This window comes from Natrix helvetica, assembly GCF_964273705.1.
Source record: "Natrix helvetica genome assembly, chromosome: 3".
Classification (NCBI taxonomy): Eukaryota; Metazoa; Chordata; class Lepidosauria; order Squamata; family Natricidae; genus Natrix; species Natrix helvetica.
The window spans coordinates 97,453,916-97,472,918 of NC_138549.1; the positions used below are offsets into that span (position 1 = coordinate 97,453,916).

At 38.2% G+C, this 19,003-nt stretch overlaps 1 protein-coding gene across 1 annotated transcript in view; it reads left to right on the top strand.

The window, feature by feature from the left end:
• The window catches only part of PIGK (phosphatidylinositol glycan anchor biosynthesis class K), a 131,455-nt gene that overhangs the window by 22,116 nt on the left and 90,336 nt on the right, over positions 1-19,003 (top strand). The window lies entirely within an intron of this gene.

Below are 19,003 nucleotides of genomic sequence, written 5' to 3' on the forward strand. Positions count from 1 at the left end.
GAAAGATTGGTTGTGAATCTGGAGTTGTGAAATGATTCTGGTTTCTCCCATTGACTTTGTCACCAGCTGGGAAATTTAGGGTTAGGGTTACTAACAAATGACAATCACATGACTTTGGGATACTTCAACTGTCATAAATACTTCCTGAATACCAATGATTGTAGAGATGCTATGATAGTTGTAACTTCAAGGATTAGTTTTAACGCCTTCTTTTCAGTGTGGTAACTTTGAACAGTTATTAAATGAACGGTTGTAGATCTAGGCCCATCTGTATGCAGGCAAATAGTATGCCTTTTTTGTGTGCTTTGTTTTGTTGTGCGTTGTGGGGTTTTTTTTGTTTGTTTTTTTACAAATTGAAGATTTGTCCCAATCCTGTGTCAAGCATATCTATTGTGCTAATTTTCCAACAGCATTTGCTCAGTTTCTGTCTCTGTGCCACATTTTGATAATTATTGCAGTCTTTGCAATATTTCAGCCTTTTTCATTATTATTAATCAGATGACGATTAGCATTTTTATCAATTATTTTTTTAATTAAGGTATGTACATTTTTATACATAAAGCTGTTGCAATATAACTTTTAAATCAGTGGTTCTCAACCTTCCCAATGCTGCAACCCTTTAATACAGTTCCTCATGTTGTGGTGACCCCCAACCATAAAATTGGTGTCTCGGTTCCTAAGACCATCGAAAATATGTGTTTTCCAATGGTCTTAGGCGACCCCTGTGCAAGGGGTCCTGACCCACAGGTTGAGAACCACTGTTTTAAATGCACGGAAACAGAAAAATTAATGTAACTTGCTTTATTGAAACATTCGTTTATTGTAATAGTCTGGAATCAAACTCACAATATATCCGAGGTATGTCTATATCTGGATGCCAGAATATCCAATATCTACTGAGCATAGGTATGGAGAACTGGGACAATCATTGTGGGAATTTTATACAGTATGTGTGTGTTTTTCCTTACGGTTAGAAACCGTAAACAATTTGAGTTACAGTTCAAAAGCAGAGTTTGTGAATTCAGAATCAAAATCAGTATCTTTAATGGAGTATAATAAACAGATGCAAGTAGTGATTATGACATCTTAAATAAATGGGAAAACCTGCAAACATGCAGCAGAATTTGTAAGCATATATCTATATAGCATAATCGAAATATTGCCTCCACATTTTTGATTGGTGGGTTTGGGAGAAAAATAAAAGGTAGAGAAGGATTCATCTGATGTATGTAACATTTTTGGAATGTTCATTTTCAGGCAACAAGCTGAATTTATATGCGGTCTTATGTTGCCATCTGTTGGGAGCTCTTGGGATAAAAAAAGTGTTTTTGTCCTTTTTTTTATCTACAAGTTGGCATAGGCTACAAAAATGTGTTGCACATAAATTGGATCAACAAGGTTTCATACTTCATTTCTGAAGTAATTTATCTTTTTCAAAGTAATAATTAGATCTTTTTCTAGATCTTTTTAGTATTTGCAGTACGAAGTAGTAACTTTTAATCTTGTTTATAGAATAAATGTATGTTATTTATTCTATTTAATTCCATCATGCTTTCAAGATACCTGCTTTTTATCCTCCTGAAGTGACTCTATATTAGGGGAATAATCACTCAGTGCAAGCATGTATGAGAATTTCTATCTGGATCTCCTTGGTTTGAGTGTGACTCAAGACAATGGCCACTATAACATTTCCTTCCTTATTTTATATATGTGTGAGGGAAATAAAGGAGAAAAAAAAGCAAACATTTACTCAAAGAAGTACAAATAAAAAGACAGAACAATGAGACATGAATAACACATGAAACATGAGCAAATATATAAGTTCTTTGAGAGGTGAAACATACTGAAAACCCTGATTAAATGTCAATGCATCACAGTAGTGGGGTGTGATGTAGGTTTGCAAAGCAGTCACTAAATTAGATACCGTATCTTGCAAATAATTGTATAAACTTGCTTGGGGTAAAACTAGGCTATGTTTATGCTTTGGGGTGATAATTGACTGAGATTGTTTTTATTGTTACTAGAAAAGATGGCATTTGTAGGACTAAGGCTCATAACCTAGTCTACATTTTCTTCGTTTTACTAAGAAGTGCAATATGAAAAACTCATTTGACCAGTTATGATGGGCAGCAGAGATCAATATCTAATGAACCTGGCTTATTGAAGATTGACAATGTAAGAGGATAATTTGGTAAATGGCATAAATGAAATGAAATGAAAGAAGAGAAAATAGATATGTTGTGCGCCTCGAAAGCTAAGAGAAAGGATGTAATAGTTCTAATCTTGATGAATACATATAAACTAGTTGTAGATTTCATTATGGATAAAATGACTAAAAGGAACATTAGAAAGTATAGATAGATATTTTCTATGATTTTAAGAATATAATTTTATTAATCATTAATGCTTTGGATTGTCTGCTTATTATAAAATAGTTTGTACATATCTCTCACTGATGTATGTAATAGTTAATTTGAATAGCCCAAGAACTTCTTTATAATCATCCAAATAATCCTAGAAATTTAAATTCAAATTCTCCGAATAGAAAGCCTTCTGCTTGTTTCAGTATAGCTACTGCATACAACTTTCAGTACTGTTTCCTTCTTTTCAGACATGATTTATTGTGAATTTATTGAAAATGAATGCTATTACTTTTGTGAAATCTGATACAAGCAATATGTTCAAATTTGTCCCCAATTCACAACTGATTATTTTTTTCACTTCTAATTTGAAGGTACATTTGTTCAGAAGCTCTTGAGAGATTGTCACAGTGAAGGACTCCAATTTCTAGTACTAGAAAGAAAGAAAAGAAAAGAAAGAAAAAAGAAATGAAATCATTTTTATATTCTAATCACTTCCTGCAAAGTGAATCAGATTACACACTTTGTACATTTTTAACAAGTATACCCCGAAATTGGACTGATACTAAGCACTGCGTATTGATTTTGATCAGTGATAGACAGGACATCTATAAGAAATTCTGTGTAAAATACAAACATGCAAACTGAATATACTTGCGAATGCCATATTTTAAAGTTTTGCATTATTTAATTTTCGCAATATTTCATTTCATGCCCACAATTAATTCTTTTCTCTGAATCTGTTGAAAAATATTTATGGATTTGACCGGTTTTATATATAACCACGCCTCATTTAGCACTTAATTTGTTTAGCAAACACAGCAGTAATACAATACTTTTTTGACCAATGCATGCAATTACAATCAAATTTCATATACATCTGTTAACAATGCACACTGGAGTGAGAATAATGCTGGCGAAGCTGCACAAGAGAAATTTATCCGAAAGAGATGACAGCAACCATGACCTTTTCAATATCTTTCTCTCTCCTCCTCCTGCTCTTCCTCCTCTCCCTCCCTCACCCCTCTTCCTCTCTCTGTCATGTGTTCATTTAGCAACCATTTTGCTTAATAACCTAGTAGTTGTTTGAGCTGTGAACAAAATCATTAAATGAGGAGTAGGTGTGTATATATAGTTGTACAGTATGTGTGTGTTTTTCCTCCTGTTTGGTGGAGTGACTTGTAGTACCTAGTATTTTCCCCAATATTTTGCCCTGGGAAGCTTGTCAATATCACTGAACAGACAGAGACCTCATAGTTATTCCTTATTTTCAGAATAGTTTTCTCTGAAAATCTCAAACTTCAACAAAATATTGTTTAAATAAATTTCAACGCGCAAAGAAATTAGCAGTGGATTTTTTTTAAAAATGTATATTTTTCTCACAGGCTGCATTTTGCTGTGGAGATTGAATCACCAGATGTTTGATTGTATATTAGTGTAATTCTAGAGATGTGGGTTTTTTTAAAGTTTCATTGAGTTTAATATAGCTTCATGTAGGATGCTGTTGGGGCAGTCCAGAAAATCTGCCTTAGGAGCAATTCTGGGATAGTTTACAGCAAACACAAGAATTCATGAAAATGCCACAATTCTATCTTGGGACTTTAGTAGCCTTTTAATTTTGCCTTTTCTACTTTTGTTGTTAATCCATAAATTGCCTAATCTCGTGCATCATTCCGCACAATGTTATATTGGAGGAAGGGGGCTGTTCTTCATTAAAATGGACTGTTTGGCATCAATATTTCATCACTGAAGTGTATTGATGTGGAAGAACTGCTTGGGGTGTGTGCATATCATTGGTGGCGTGCAGTATATTAAATTGGTTTAGAAGGTTGATGAATGGGATAATAAACTAACAAAATTCTCACGAGGGAATGTTAGCATAATATTCTAGGTGACTATTTGTAAAAATATACAAGTAGGCCTCGATTTACAACAGTTCATTTAGTGACTATTCAAGGTTATAATGGCACTGAAAAAAGTGACTTATGGTCATTTTTCACCTGACTATTTCTGCATCCCCATGGTCATGTGATCAAAATTCAGACGCTTGGCAACTGACTCCTATATATGAAGGATGCAATATCCCTGGATCATGTGATCACCTTTTGTAACTTTCTGACCAGCAACATCAATGAAGAAGCCAGATTCACTTAACAACTGTCTTACTTAAGCACTGCAGTGATTCGCTTAACAACTGTGGCAAGAAAGGTCATAAAATGGGCCAAAATTCACTTAACAATGTTTCGCTTAGCAACAGAAATGTTGGGCTCTAATGTTTAAAAATCAATAAAATTCTTTTAAAAAAAGGAAAAAAAAGAAATGTTGGGCTCGGTTCTGGTCATAAGTCAAAGACAACCAGTATTTGCCCACTTTGACCATTGTGGAATTCAAAATTTTATTGTGATGTCTGTGTGTTTGGGGAGTTCTTGGTGCTCTCTGAGCTTGATTGTTGGTTTTTTTTGCAGTTTCATTATCCAACTAGGTAACATCTATCAGCACTAGAAGGTGGTGGTATTTGCTCTTTGTTTATATACAAATGGCTTACCCTGTCAGTGTTCTTGGTGGTTCCTTGATTAGGTTGTTTATTTACTGTTAGCTTGTGTGTCTAATATTAATCTTGGTGTTAATCTCTTCTTATCTGGGTATTGATTGCTGGTCAGGAGGTGTTTTAGTTTTTTGATTGTCTCTATAGAACATAAAAAATGCAAGTAGAAAAATAGGGACTACTACAGTGGGAAATTAACAGTGCTCTGTGCACCTTTGGTATTTAGTCATGCCGGCCACATGACCACAGAGACGTCTTTGGACAGCGCTGGCTCCTCGGCTTAGAAACGGAGATGAGCACTGCCCCTAGAGCCAGAAACGACTAGCATGAGTGGGGGAACCTTTACCTATTGAATGTCTATGTTCTGAGGTCTTGGTAGCTTAATTGGTTTTTACTGCGATCTGACCAAATGTTTCCAAATTAATCAGGAATTGTGTGCTCCTTTAACATTAATAATATTTATTGTGACTTTGAGTTAGTCTTAAGTCTGGCAACAAGCATGGGTAAGTTCCTGTAGGCTTTCAGAAGTAGTTTGCCATTACTTCTTCCTAGAGCTGAGAGAAAGTGACTGGTCCAAGGTCACCCATCTGGTTTTATACCTAAGGTGGAACTAGAATTCACGGTCTCCCAGATTCTAACATGATGCCTTTCTAAAACCAAAAGGGAAAAGAAAACAGAGATCAGACTAAACATACCATAAAAATTGGAAAAAGCAGCATAAAAAGTTTTTTTTAACCTAAATCGTGGAAATGTTTCAGAAGAAATTGCAAAACTAATGTCTTAGTGACCAAGGCGAATGAGATACACTCTGAATAGTTTCTCTACTTGCTTCACTGTATACAAAAGTAGGTCACATTCTTCTCCCTGGAGCAAGTAGTTAGCAAAACATTCTGTTCTATCCCTGGCTTCTTCCTACTGGGATGGTGGGAAAGGAAACAATATTCTTTTGTTGTGGTGCTTTGCTTCTGACTGTTATTCTTCAAAGGAGACCCTGTACCAGTGTCAATTCTGCTTCACAGTCAGGATGAATGATGGAGAGAAGTACGACATAGTGGCTATTGCTTTTCCTTTCCTTTCCTTTCCTTTCCTTTTCTTCCAAGCCTTCCCCACCCTTTGCTGTCTATACCTCCATGTCCCACAATACCTAGCCTGCATTTCCAAGTGTATTGAGATTTATTTTATTGTAGCCTAGTAACAAATGCTATGTTCAGTTGCTATACCCAACCCATAGTTGTGTTTTGTGAGATGGGTGGCTATACAAATTTGATGAATAAATAAATGTCAGAAGAAATACTCCCTCAGAACATTCATGATTTAAGGACCTCCACAAAAGCAAGTTTATATTGAACAAACTTCTGCTTTTTCATCAGTCTAGTGAAAATTTTAAGATTTTGAGGGGGAGGGAGAGGGAGACACCCTCCGCCTGGAGTAGCCGCGAGATATGGCGGGCGAGGCCGAGGGGGAAGAAGGAGTGAACCCTCTGGGCGAGGAGTGTGCCGAAATGGTCCTGATAGGAGACCGGGATCTGTCTCTGGATGTAGGCCCTGCAGCCTTGGCCTGCCTTTCCGCCCATGCAAAAGTCCTTTCGAGGGCCCTGTGACTCCTGGCCTCCTCCCTTGTGGAGGACCTAGATGGCCGCTGGGCTATGGAAGGCCTAGATGTGGGAGCCCCTGATTCCAGACCTGTCCTGGGTCCCCCTCACCCCCTTCCAGGCCCACAACCTGGCCCTAGGGAAGTTCCGACCCCTCCTCCATTGCCCCACTCACGTGTCCTGCGAAGGGGGAAGGAATGATGGCCTCTGTAGGCCCCACTGGGACCTGGGCCCTTGGCTCGTAGAAAGAAAGGCCGGGAGAAGCCGTCCGTCGGCCTGGCCTCCTGCTGGGCACGGCCTCTGCGCTGAAGAAATGCCTCGCGCACGTGGCGGCAGATAAAATGGCCGCCGGGGCCAGTGCGGGTGAAAATCTGGGCCTGACCGTGTGCGTGCGGCTCTGCCAGATCTCCCAGCGCCCACGCCGCTATCTTGGTCGTCGGGGGAGGCCACGCAGCCCACAGGCATGCTCTCCCTCCCCCAATGAGCCCCCTCCCCGGGCAAACGGATGGCGGAATGTGCGGGGGAAACCGCCCAATCTAGCAGCGGCTCCGCGTTCGGTCCGAGTGCTCCTCGTGGCGCCAAAAACCTCCTACAAGCTAATCTACGCGAGGGGGGCTGCCTCTCCTGCAGCCGAGTCTGGAGCTGGCACCCCCGCAACCCCGGGGATCGGGCTGAGGCTCCTGGCCCACGGGGGGAAGAATAAGTGCCCCACAGGGCCCTCCCTGCCCGCCCGAGGCAGATGGCTATTACTTAGGGCCGCAGCTGCAAATTTAGAATTTAAGGAATTTTAAAAATGCCCAATTAAAACCAAATCATAGGATTGACTCAGCAGTGCTTGGACCAAGAGACTGAGAGGAAATTGGGTTAGAAGGGAAGGCAGGAGTATTTAAGAAGTTTACTCTCAGTCTTTGGACCAATCAGGCTTTGAGAATACCCACATGTGACCACTCCCTCTCTCCCACTGGAAAAACTCCTAATTTCTGCATAAGCATAGCTGGAAGATTGGATTGTAGTTGCTGGGCTTCTTGTGGCATCGCTCCAAGCATTTGTTCTCAGCAATATATTATCTCTTGTCTCTTTGCTATGATTGACTTGGATATAATAGTGCTAGCTGGCTTCAGCCCTTTAATATCTAAAGGGTTTAATATAATTTTTACATTATTCAAGAAATAAATATTCTATCAATGCATGAATTACAATGTTTGATTTGGCACGCACGCACGCATACACACACACATACACACACTAGAAGAGCAAGAAGCAAAAAGAGCTCTTTTGGAGTCCTCTATATTTTTTAAAAGTGGGAAGCAGTCTTGAGAACAAAAAGGTTACCCTATTTTTCGGACTAAGACACACCGGATTATAAGATGCACCAATATTTTGAAGAGGTAATTTTTTAAAAAAAAAAGTTTCTGCGTTCTGCAGGCCTCCCAAACCCTCTGCACACCTCATTTTTTGTGAAAAACAGGACATGCAGAGAGTTTGAGTGGCCTGCAAAGTGCTCCTGGGAGTTGAGGGAGGGCAAAAATGGGCAAAAAAACAGCCCATTTTTCACTCGTGTTTGCCCTCCCCAGCCTCCAGGAACACTTTGCAGGCCTCTGCACGTCCATTTTTGTGAAATGGTTTCGGGAGGCTGCATTCAGTGTATAAGACGCACAGAGATTTTCACCCTCTTTTTTGGGAGAAAAAGGTGCTTTTATACTCTGAAAAATACTGTAAGTCACACTGGGATAAACCAGTTTCAAATTTAGGCTGAAGGCGTATGATCATATATGTCAGATTACTACTATTAATTTAGAGGAATCAGATTAATATATTCCTTAAAATTACTTGTTTTAGGTCTAAGTGAGATGCCTTTATTTTACCAGAAGATGGCAGCTATGCCAAACAGAATATTTAAGTTGAATCTTATTTTAAAATAGAAGATTGTGGCAAGGTTGAAGATACTGTGGAATTTTATTGAAGTATTAAAAACAAAAATTAAGTCATTTTATTATAGAAGGAAAAAATAATGATTGCATTATCTAATCACACAGTTTTATGCAAACAGAACAATGGCTTGGTATAAAATTGGAGTGGTGAAAATTGAAGATTGGTTTTACAAGAAAAAAATAAAAAGAAGTCATTATTTAATGAAGTTATTCCAGTTCAATTGATCAACATCAACTATGGCAATAAAATTGCAGTAGAGCAGTATGCTGTTATGTTAGAAAGACAGGATAGAATTGATTGCTTTTCTATTAATCTTAAAATCTCTCATTCCACTTTTTAAAATTACAGACAGCATAGCACTGAGTCCCACTTGGGTTCACACATCAGACTAGCAGTGAGATATCTAAATTAACAAAATTTAAAACTATTCTGTATTTGACAAAAAAGATTTATCTCTGCATTGGCTAGGAAGTACAGAGTAGGTAAATAAGGTTTTACTGATCCTTGGGGATGGGGATGTGAATCTGTAGGACAGTGTTGGCAAATCTTTTAGGGTCCGAGTGCCGAAATGGGAGTGCACGTGGGCGCAGGGGGAGAGCCAAAAACCGGAAGAGCAGCTCCCTGGAGCGCACGGGCAGGACTGCCGGAAACCAGAAGAGCAGTTCCCCAGGGCGCAAGCGCACACCAGGAAGTTGAGCTTCCATTTTCCGACATGCACACTGGTCATCTGGTTCTGGTGTGCATGAATGCGCAAAGACTAGGTGGCCAGCATGCATACACGCGTGCCAGAGAGCTGCTCTTCCGTTTTCCAGTGCTCCCATGTGTGCGAAGACCAGCTGTGCATGTGAACCCAGAAGAGCAACGGGTGACGACTGGCCTGTCTGGAGAGATGGCTCTGCGTGCCATAGGTTCACCATCACAGCTCTAGTATCAGGATATTTTTAGAGATCAGACCATCTTTTGCAATCTCATCCAATGATGTGATTCCTTCAGAGAAAGCAAAAAAATGTAAATCTCAGAAGACCATCAACATTTGCAAGATCTTGGTGACTTCATTTCCTTTCACGAGAATGTTGATATATTGAAATCTTGACTTCCCTTCTAAAATTCTTATCTCATAACTTACATAGATATTGCAAACATTTATGAACTAATATTGTATTATTTCAGTACTTAAAACATTATATTTGGAGGGGTTGCAGACCTCGATATGTGTTGACCAAAATGGAATAGTATATGTGTATTGTATTGTCATCTTACATTCTTTGCCTTTACTGTAGTTTTGCCATTAGCTGGCTTTCAAAACTTTTGGAAGAAACGTTTCCTTTTTTTCTTTTAGAAGAAACTCATTTAAAGACTAAGGCATGTACATAAATCGTACATACAACTTTATTTGGCTCTTGAGCAGCAGCATGGGATTCTTTTTGTATGATGAGGAATGTTTTTTATAGCACATAAGCTGATCAATAGCATTTTGCATATTTATTTACTTATGAGATTTACAGGTCATTCCCACTTAGTTACAAATCTGGATGTTTGACCGAATGAACCATAAAAAAAGTAAAAATTAAGAACTGCATTATCAAAAGAGTAGTCTGGACCATACACCCCAACAATTATTTTAAAAACCCAAAACATTATACAATACTCCATCATCCATTCTTTCCCAAGAACCAGGTTTTAAGGGTTATTTAAATAGGATCAGGATGGCAGCTGTCTAGATTTTGAGGGGAATGACAGAGGAGGCCACTTCCCAGGTTCCACCAGATGATATTATTTAATCAATGGAACCTAGAATATATCAACTCTGTTAGATTATGTGGGATAGGCAGAAACTATGGATGATAGGCAGTTCCTCAAATAACTAGGTTTTTGCCCATGTGCATCTTGACTAACTAAATATGTGAGCTTTGAACTAGATCCGTGATAGTGAACCTATGGCACGTGTGCCCAAGGTGGCGCGCGCGCGCACGCACACACACACACACACATACTTTATTTGTCATTGTACATTTACACATACAACGAAATTCACGTAACACCCAGAGACCAGTTGCAACACCTATAACAATCCCCAAAACACCCCTCACCCCCCAAAAACCTCTGTCCCTGAACCACCCAAACATCCACAAAGCAGACCAAGTAGTGCTGTCCAATAGCTCACTGATGGTGACCCTTTAGTTCATTGTTAAGTTCAATTATAGCTCTGGGATAAAAACTATTCAGAAGACGTGTCGTCCTAGTTTGAATTGTTCTGTATCTTCTGCCACAAGGCAACAGTCTAAAAAGATTGTGAGCAGGATGGGAACAGTCTCTGAGGATGTTATGCAACTTCCTCAAACAGCAAGATGTGAAGATGTCGTCCAGGGCTGGTAGCTGGAGCCCGATGATATTCTGGGCAGTTTTAATAATTCTCTGTAGAGCTTTTTTGTCTGCTGCAGAACTGCTCCTATACCATGCAAGAATGCCATATGTCAGGACACTCTCAATGGTGCTGCAATAGTAGGACAGAAGTAGATGCTGAGATAGATTTATCTTCCTTAGCATTCTCAGGAAGTACAGCCTCTTCTGTGCCTTCTTCACAAGCATGTTAGCATTCATGGTTCACGAGAGGTCCTCTGAGATATAAATGCCCAGAAATTGAAAGCTACCAACCTTCTCCACCTCCTCGCCATTTATGTACAATGGTAATTGTACATCTCTCTTCTTCCTGAAGTCAATTATAAGTTCTTTAGTTTTTTGGGTGTTAAGTGTAAGCTTATTTTCTTTACACCACAATGCCAGCCCTTGTACTTCCTTCCTATAAGCAGACTCATTGTTCTTATCAATGAGCCCCACACTGTTGTGTCATCCGCAAATTTAATAATTGTGTTGGTGTTATACAATGGGGTACAGTCATGTGTGTACAAAGAATAGAGGAAGGGGCTTAGCACACAACTCTGGGGGGCTCCTGTGCTTAATATCAGAGTAGAAGAATGGTGAGATCCCATCCTTACTGACTGTGGCCTATCTGTCAGAAAATCCTTTATCCACAAACAAATCCTCTGATTTATACCCAAATTGGACATTTTAAGAAGCAACCTGTTGGGTAGAATGGTATTAAAGGCAGAGCTATAATCCACAAATTGCAACCTTACATATGTTCCCTGTTGTTTCAAATGGTTTAGTACAGTTTGGACAACAATAGACATAGCATCATCAGTTGATCTATTTCTCCTATATGCGAATTGATATGGATCCAAAATAGATGGAAGACTAGCAGTCTCTCAAAACATTTCATGACAACAGATGTTAAAGCTATTGGTCTATAATCATTAAGAGATACACTACTACCTGCTTAGGGACTGGCACTATAATGGATGTCTTCAGGCAGGTAGGGATAGAGCACTGCAACAGGGATAGATTGAAAATATCCGTGAACATTCCAGCTAGCTCTGCAGCGCAGTCCCTAACAACTCATCCCGTGATTCCATCAGGCCCAGCTGCCTTCCGGATGTTGACATTCTGGAAAGCATGTCTCACATCAGTGATATGTAGTAGAAGTGGTTGTCTATTGATGGTAGGTGTTAGTAGTGTACTATCAGTGGTAGATGCTGGAATGATGGTCGTTCTGTTTCCACCTCAAAATGGCTGAAAAATTGATTTAGCTGTTCCGCCAAAGAGACATTAATGCTAGACAAACTATTTTTATTGCTCTGCCCCGTGATTTTTCACAGACTTTGCCATACCCGACGAGAGTCCAAGTTCTCAAAAAGATGTTCAATCCTCCGACTGTACGTAACTTTAGCATCCCTGATGCCCTTTTTCAATTTAGCTCTCGCCTCGCTATACTGTAGCGCATCACCAGAATGGAAAGCAGCATTCCTAGCTCTTAATAAAAGACACACTTCTCTATTTATCAGGGCTTATTGTTAGAGAACACCCGTACTTGTCTGGTGGTAGTAACAACATCAATGCAGCTTTTGATATAAAACAGTACTGTTGAAGTATAAGTATCAATATTGTCTTCTTCAAACAATGCCCAATCAGTGCTCCTAAAGCAATCTTGAAGTTGCTCCGATGCACCCTCTGGCCACACTTGTATTTCTCTAATTGATGATCTAATTCTGTTGACAAAAGGTCTGTATGATGGGATCAAGAACAAAGATATATGATCTGACTGTCCCAGGTGGGGTAAAGGCATAGTCCTGTATCCATGCATGATGTTACTATATACCTGATCCAAGGTATTTTTCCATCTGGTGGGACAGTCTACGTACTGATAGAATTTAGGGAGGACGGTCTTTAAATTGGCTTGATTGAAATCGCCTGCAACCACCAGCACTCCATCTGGGTAGGCCTGTTGCTGTTTGCTAATAGCAGTTAACAGGTGACTCATGGCTGTAGTCGTATTAGCATCAGGAGGTATATATACTGCAGTTATTACAATATTAAACTCACGAGGTAGATAAAAGGGGCGGCATTTCACTGCCAAGTACTCCAGATCAGGAGAGCAGTGAGTGTCCATTGTTTTAACATTTGTGCTCCAGTTGTTATTTATGTAAACACAAAGCCCTTTTCCTCTACTCTTCCCGGAAGCAATGATTCTATCTGCTCGATATACTGAGCGTCCTTGTAATTCAATAGCCTCCCCTGGAATACCCCTGGAATAGTAGGGACAAGCCATGTCTCTGTAAAGACCATAACACAGCATTCCCGAATGTTTTTCTACCGAGAGATAGTAAGTTCCAGCTCCTCAATCTTATCAGAGAAAGATCTAACGTTTGAAACAAAAAGACTTGGCAATGCAGGCTTATGAGGATTTTTACCTAACTTTACACATAGTCCAGCTCTACAACCTCATTTCTGCCTGCGTTTTCTTCGTTTCCTCTGTTTCCTTTGCTCTCTAGCAGGAAGAGTAATCCACGGCATCGATCTAACCAGCTCAGCTGGGATGTTGTAACTTGAAACCCCTGGTTCAAAAATGCAGCCTTCTTTGCCCTCTCTGCCAATGATTAATAACTCTTGTCGGCTGTAAAATTACTTGTGCCTGAACATGCAGAGCATTCACTAAAAAATACACAAACAATAAATTAATTAAAAATCACTGGTCTCTAGAGCGTCGAGCCGCTGCATATGTATGCGCCACCATTTTATGGAGCCATGTTGCGTGCCGTCGCCTGTTCATTTTCTAGGTTTCTGGTGTGCATGCGCACACACGACAATCAGCTGGCCTTTGTGTGTGTGACAATGCCAGAAACAGGAAGAGCGGGTGTTTCGTTTTCCAGCATGAGCATGCACTGGCCAGCTGATTGTCATGCACACATGCAGGCCAGTAACCGGAAGACTACCTCGCCGGCGCACGTGTGCGTGCCAGAAACTGGAAGTTCATTTTCCATCACGTGCATGCCCCCTGGGCAGCTCCTCTTCCTGGTTGTGGCTCCAACAAGCATGCGCAAGCTCAGTTTTCGGCACTTGGTGCCAAAAAGGTTCACAATCATTGAATTAGGTGATACTGAAATATATATTCAAGAGAAGAGAATATCCTTGGTGATCTCTGAGCTTGGTTGTTTGCTTGAAGCCATTTCTTTTTTTTTTTTCAATTTTTCAATTTTATTAACAAACATGTAAAATACACACACACAAAACTTAGACGTACAACACATTTACACAATGCAATACAAATGCAATACAAACAATGCAATACAATACAAACAGGAGCTTCCTGTTCTTTCTAATAGCAATTATCAATCGATACCGCTCACCTTATATTATTTTCCCTTCTATTGTATTTCATTTGGATTTCACCATTCTTAACTCTCTTATTTTACTCATAACTATTATTTTTGAGTTTTGTTATATTCCTTCATTGATTCTTGTTTCTTTCCTCCATCCACCTATACCATTTATCCCATATCTGATAGAATTCTGATTCTTCTTTTCCCTGAATTTCTTTAGTTAGTTTGTCCATTTCAGCACAATCCATAACCTTTCTTATTATTTCATCTTCGCTTGGAGTTAGTTTGTTTTTCCATTTCTGGGCAAAAGCAATCCTTGCCACCATAATTATATGTAGTATTAAATACTGGATTTCTTTTTTGTATTTCGCAGACATTATTCCTAATAAAAAAAATTCAGGTTTCCATTCTATTTTTACCCCCGTTATTGCCTCCAGCCAATTTATGATCTTTTTCCAAAAATTTTTAGCCTCCTCACAGGTCCACCATAAATGGTAATGTGTTCCGTGTATCGATTCGGTTTTCCAACATTTTGGGGAAGTATTTGTTGAGATTTTAGCTAACCTTGTTGGTGCCAGTTGCCATCTATAAAACATTTTGTACTGGTTTTCCTTGTATGCAACTGATAATGTCAGTTTTAAGTTTGTTCCCCCCAATTTTTCCCATTTATCTAATTCAATATTATAGCCAAAGTTCTGTGCCCATTTTATCATTTGTTCTTTCACAATTTCCTCTTCCATTTTATACTTCAGGAGAAATTTATATATTCTCCCTATCATCCTTCTATCTGAGCTTTGAATAATTTTATCCAATTCTTGTGGTTCTGTTTCGATGTCATATAATTTGGTATCTTTATTGTATTTAGTTTTGATTTGAAGGTAAGTTAGCCAGTCAACTTTCATGTTCTATTCTGCCAATTCTTCAATTGTTTTTAAATTTCCCTGTCTATCAATTAAGTCTCTATATCAGCATTTTGTTCAAATCTATAAAATTTGGATGGATCGTCCTTTCTGTCGGTGATAGCCAATTCGGAATTTTCACATAGTGCATTTTTTGATTTTTGAGCCATTTTTGCAATAACGCTCTTCTAATTAAATGATTTTAAAAGTATTTGTGCGTTTTATTTTTATCATCCCATATGAATGTATGCCAGCCTGTTTGCAAATCATGGCCTTCCAAGGTCAAAATTCTTTTATTCTTTAGCTCTATCCAGTCCTTCACCCATGTTATTGTTACTGCTGATGCGTATAGATCCCAATTTGGTAATGCTAAACCTCCCCTCTCCTTGCTGTCTTGCATTGACTTTAGTTTAATCCTCGCTTTTCGTCCCTGTCAAATAAACCTAGCGGGTATTTTGTTTAATTCTTGAATGAATCTTTTACCCGGATTAATAGGTGCGGCTTGCAACAGGAATAAGATTCTTGGTAAAATATTCATTTTAATTGTTGCTATACATCCCATGAGTGATAGTTGAATATTTTTCCAATTTTCTAAATCTTTCTTTATTTGTATCACTAATTTATTATAATTATCGTCTTTAATTGTGGAACATTTTACTGACACCCAGATCCACAAGTATTTCACTTTCTTAGTTATTTGCATTCTGGTTGTTACTTCCAGTTCCTCTTCTTGCTTTTTTGTCATGTTCTTGGTTATCATTTTTGTTTTGATTTTTTTGATCTTTAGTCCTGACACCGCCATATTCTTCTAATTTTTGAATTAATTTCAGGCTGGATTCTGCTGGGTCCTCTAGAACAAATACTAAGTCATCGGCATAGGCTTGGGCCTTATATTCTTCATTTTTGAGTCTTAAACCTTTTATTCCCTGGTCCTTCCGAATTTCATTTAATAAAATTTTCAAAGTTAATATAAACAGCAAAGGAGAGAGGAGGCATCCCTATCTGACTCCTTTTTTTTATTTCAATCTTCTCTGTTAATTCTCCATTCATCAGAACTTTGGCTGTCTGATTGTTATAAAATCCTTCTATCATTTTTATAAATTTTTCTCTGAATTTCATCTTGTCCAATATGCTTGCAGCCATTTTACTACCCAACTAGGTAACTGCACTGATGTTTTTAGTCAGGTAATACAACATCTGCAAGCAAACGACCAAGTTCAGAGACCACAGAGGATCTCACAATGCATTTTTAAAAATTGCCAGTTTGTGTAGAAGTGGTAAGGCAAACAAGTGTAATCAGAATGTATCCTCAAATGTCTGCTCATTCTGTTGCAGATTTCTTTTACCAAGACTTTTAAAGAGGAGATTTTAGAAAGGAGACTTTTAAAGATGAAAATGAGACTATATAAGATAAGGATATAGGATAGCAAAAAGAATGCATACTTATTTTATTATGTTTTATTTTATTTTGAGGATAGTGTGTATATCCTTTGCAAATCAATAAGGTGCAATGGGCTTCTGTTCAGCAACCACTGAAAGATGTATTCAGAGAACTGTGCTCAAACATGTCAGGAATAATTGATGTAGTTTTTGTGCTGGACAGCAATCATCTTATTTTAATCTGAAAAATAGAAGAGACAGGGGGAAAAGCTAGATGATTACATAAGATTGCACTTAAGATTTAATAAACCCTGTTCACCAGAGAACTACTCAATTAATTATTTTAGGTTATAGAATCTCATTAGCCTGACTGATGAAGTAGTATTAATATAAACTTAGTATGCATACTTTGGGAGAGCCGTAAATGGAATCTCTTCCTAGTTTCTTTTTCCCCACGAAGAAGTCTTCTTTGGGATACAAGAAAATAGATAATTGCACTTGAAATGTATATAATAAAAGACAGAACTAAAATAATTTCTTATTTCTCGTGGTCATGTTTTTTTTTTCTTTTTAAATTAAAAAAGCCAAGTGACTCCTTTGGCTAACTTGCCATTTGGCATTCTTTCTGTAATGTATCAACTTATTCATATGACAATTAGCTGATAATTGAGATTACTGCCATGCAATTTGATGCATATATTTAAGATATAATTCTGTGGTTAAGTTTCTATGCCTGTTTTCCAAAGCAGTCAGTAAAAGAAATTATAAAAGAGTCTGGTTGCTACATAATACTGAGATGGATTTTGCAGGAGCTTCTGCAGGGCTGAACAGACCCATAAACTTATATTTATCCTTTGCTCTTTATCCTTTGCTGATAGGAGGGAAATGGTTCCTTAGTTTAATCTGTACTTTCTTTTGAAATCTGTTTTTTTTTAGTTATGATGCTACATTTTTGAGGACATTGTCACACACAGCATGACTTACATCAGATGCTATGATGGCATTACAGGCAGTCTTTGGATTACAATCATTTCTTCAGAGGCCATTCAAAGTTATGATGGCACTGGACAATGGGGATTTACAGTGAATCCTCAGAATTTTGGCCATTTAAATATTTCTATAGTTGTATTATTGTGATCTGGGCACTTGTTACCTGATTCACACCATTGCAGCAAACTGCTCTCACATGCTCAGGATTTTCAACATTCCCTGCAGGCTGCTCACAAGCAGTCAGTTGGGGAAGCTGGCAGGAAGTCAGAAGTGATGATTACATGAGCTCCTCACTTGATGACCCATGTGGGCTCCATTTAATGATGGCAACCAAGACTCCTGAAATTGCCATTGAGCTTTACAACCATGTTATTTATCGATGGAATTTTAGATCCCAATTCCCATCATAACCTGAGGACTACTTCTACACGCTCACATCACTTATGTAATGACATCATCAGGGATGTTATACCTCCAGCATATAGTTTGTGTATTTTTATTGCTGTTGTTGTTCTTTAACGTGTATTGAGCTCCATCTGGTGCCCAAACACAAATCTTTCATTGTTTGGAAATTGATGGTGTTTGACCCTACCCATAGACCATCCTTCACTCTGGAAAAAAGGTGCATCCTGAGAAGTCAGACTTCATTTTGTAACATTCTGTTGTGATAACAGAAACTTGTAGAAGAATCCAGCTTAGTCTGTGACACATGTTCTTCCGAAGACAACGTCTATACCCCATACATAGCATCGCTGTTTTACCTTATCCTGATTTTTTAATAAAGTATGAAGATTTATGTTTACAGTCTGGCTTATTAAAAGATAGGAGGGTTTAGCTGCATGTCGAACAACACACATGGTAACATGTAATGAAGACAGAACAATGGATGTATTGCCATTTTCATATTATCATGGAGATTTGAAAAATAACAATAGTCACTGATCAGTAACCTTTCCAGGCATTGGCATCATTGTCTATGTATTGTGTCATATGCAGTGTCACAAGAGTAAAAGGAATAACATTGAAAAGAAATAATCTGATTAGAAAAATACAAACCTTCCAAAATATATGTTAAATTTACTTTTCAAAGAACATTATCTAGTGTGAAGTAGATGCGTGTAGACATTAATGTCCCTGTAGGTCTATGTTCTTGATCCTTTTGTGTGACGTTTTAATTGTTAAATGGAAATATAGTCAATGGTATGCAAATGCTCTTGGATACACAAAGACAACAGAATTTGAAGTTGAAGTTCTCTGTATCAAGTTAAAAAATTAAAGCTCCTCAGTGTTACCTTAGATTTTCCTGGGAGGTATAATTGTTCCCCACAGTTTTATGTTTAATTAAAGCAGTTCTTAGTCTATTTTCTTTTACTTCTTTGTTGCATTACATTTGTCTTCCAAAATTAAGAGTTCAGCAACTCATTTAAAGCTGAGAGATTTATTTTAAACATATATTATGCATTTGAGGAAAGGAGTCTCTTCCCAAAATTTTCTGTCAATATTTATTAATCCTTTACATTTGCACAGAATACTTGTTAGTTTTGCCGTTTCCAACCTGTAATTCAGTTTAACCTGCAATGATAAAGCCT